This window comes from Pantherophis guttatus, chromosome 3 (genome assembly GCF_059756535.1).
Source record: "Pantherophis guttatus breed Tessera chromosome 3, ASM5975653v1, whole genome shotgun sequence".
NCBI lineage: Eukaryota > Metazoa > Chordata > Lepidosauria > Squamata > Colubridae > Pantherophis > Pantherophis guttatus.
This window is the reverse complement of record NC_142065.1, coordinates 208,941,370-208,943,545: the sequence shown is the minus strand read 5'-3', so window position 1 is coordinate 208,943,545 and position 2,176 is coordinate 208,941,370. Positions and strand designations below refer to the sequence as shown.

The 2,176-nt window shown below is 41.2% G+C and overlaps 1 pseudogene; it reads left to right on the top strand.

The window, feature by feature from the left end:
- The first annotated feature begins 888 nt into the window (after positions 1 to 888).
- On the top strand, positions 889 to 1,829 carry LOC148114978 (mas-related G protein-coupled receptor member H-like; annotated as a pseudogene).
- Positions 1,830 to 2,176: the final 347 nt, after the last annotated feature.

Here is a 2,176-nt window from a genome sequence, read left to right as displayed (position 1 = left end):
GCAGGTCTATACAAAAATATGAAGGCTATTGCTTAACGCATTGTAAGCCGCCCTGAGTCTCTGGAGAAGGGCGGCATATAAATCAAACCAATAAATAAGTAAATAAATATAAGAAATATATTTCCTTACGATTATCTCTTATTATCTCTGTTATACGCTGAGCACCATATCACCATAACAAGACGAAGCATTGAGAAAAACGCTTCCTTACATAATTACTTAAAATTTTTGTAGCTCACAAGGAGATTTTGAATATATCAGAGCAATGGTGGAAAAGCAGCAGAGAGGACATTGCTGAATTTCACTAGAGTGAAACCATCTAATGCAATCCAAAACCAATTACATTTTCAGTTATGTATTGAGAAGCATGGATGGAACAACATGTTAGTATTTTCCCGCTTAGGTGTGGCAATAAACAGTTCAAGGAGTTTGCTCCTTACTGCAACCACATTGCTCAAGCTATTCACAGGGAAATTAGAATAACAGAATAACAGATTTGAAAGGACTTTGGAGATCTTCTAGTCCAACTCCCTGATCAAGCAGGAGATCCTATGCCAGCCAAATAGTTGTCAAATCTCTTCTTAAAAGCCTCCAGTGAGGGAGCACCCACAGCTTCTGAAGTTAAGTTGTTCCACCTGTTTATTGTTCTAACTGTTAAGAAATTTCTCCTCATTTCTAGGTTAGTCCTCTCCTTGATTATTCTTGATTCATTGCTTCTTGTCCTGCCTTCAGGTGTTTTGGAGTACAGGTTGACAGCCCCTTAGATACTGGAAGTTATGACAATACTGGAAGTATTTAGGAGACAGGAATGACTGAATCCACTCTTCTTTCTTTTCATCTAATAGGATCTTCCATTCCAAAATATTTTCAGAGGATTACAAAACCTTCATGATGAATTCCAGCCTGGGGGATCTGGATGCTACACAGAACTATTATGAATATAACAATAGCAGTGACTCATATGAGTACGAAGAAGGGATTGCCGCTTCCGATTTAGGATGGATTGCTTTGATGGGCATTACTTTATTTACCTGTTGTGTTGGGTTTGTGGGCAATGGCTACATCATCTGGCTGCTTGGCTTCCAGATTAAGAGAAACCGTTTCACCACATTCATCCTTAACTTGGCCGTTGCAGACTTTGGGTTCTGGCATCTATAGTTATATATGACATTCATCAATTTACTTATTTTCTAGGAGGCGGAATTCTCCCCCATTTCTTTGCTTTTTTCTCCCATATGATGCTTATGATTTCTCATTTTCTTCTGACGGCCATCAGCATTGACCGGTGTGTGGCTGTCCTCTTCCCAATCTGGCATCACTGTTCCCGGCCAAAACATTTGTCCTCCAGGGTCTGTGTCCTCCTGTGGATCTCTTCTTTCCTCCTGAGTGGAAGTATGAGTATTATGCTACTCACAAATGTCTTTGAAAATTACAACCCGTTCGGTCTCCATTTCATTGTGACTGCTGTAGTTTGCCTTCCGTCTATCACACTCTCTACCGTGGTCCTTTTCATCAAAGTGTGTCTTAAATTCAACCAGAAGAATCAGGGCCGGCTTTTACTGATGATTTTAATTACTCTTCTCTGTTTCCTTATCCTTGCTTTTCCATTAAATGTCTTTGTGGTGATTCTTAATTTTTTCAATATTCAACCTGGTCCTCACCTGCTGAATTGGGAGGCAGCTATTATAATGTGCTCCTGCCTAAACAGCAGTATTAATCCAGTGATTTACTTTCTAGTTGGGAGAAAAAAAGGAGCTCAGTCCAAGGAGAGCATGAAGGTCGTTTTGCAAAAAATCTTCAAAGAAGGTGAAGCTACTGGAGGGAGATAGAAGAGCTCAAACCCCCTTGCAAGACCTCTGCAATGAATGGCTTGCACTTGAGGCTGTCATCTTATAAAGATAAAGGTTCCCCTCAAACATGTATGCTAGTTGTTCCCAACTCTAGGGGGCAGTGCTCATCTCCGTTTCTAAACCAAAGAGCCAGTGCTGTCTGACGACGATTCTATGCTCATGTGGCCAACATGACTCAACGCCAAAGGCTTACGGAATGCTGTTACCTTCCCACCAAAGTGGTCCCTATTTTTCTACTTGAATTTTTTACGTGCTTTCGAACTGCTAGGTTGGCAGAAGCTGGGGCAAGTAAACGGAGCTCACCCCGTTACGTGGCGCTAGGGATT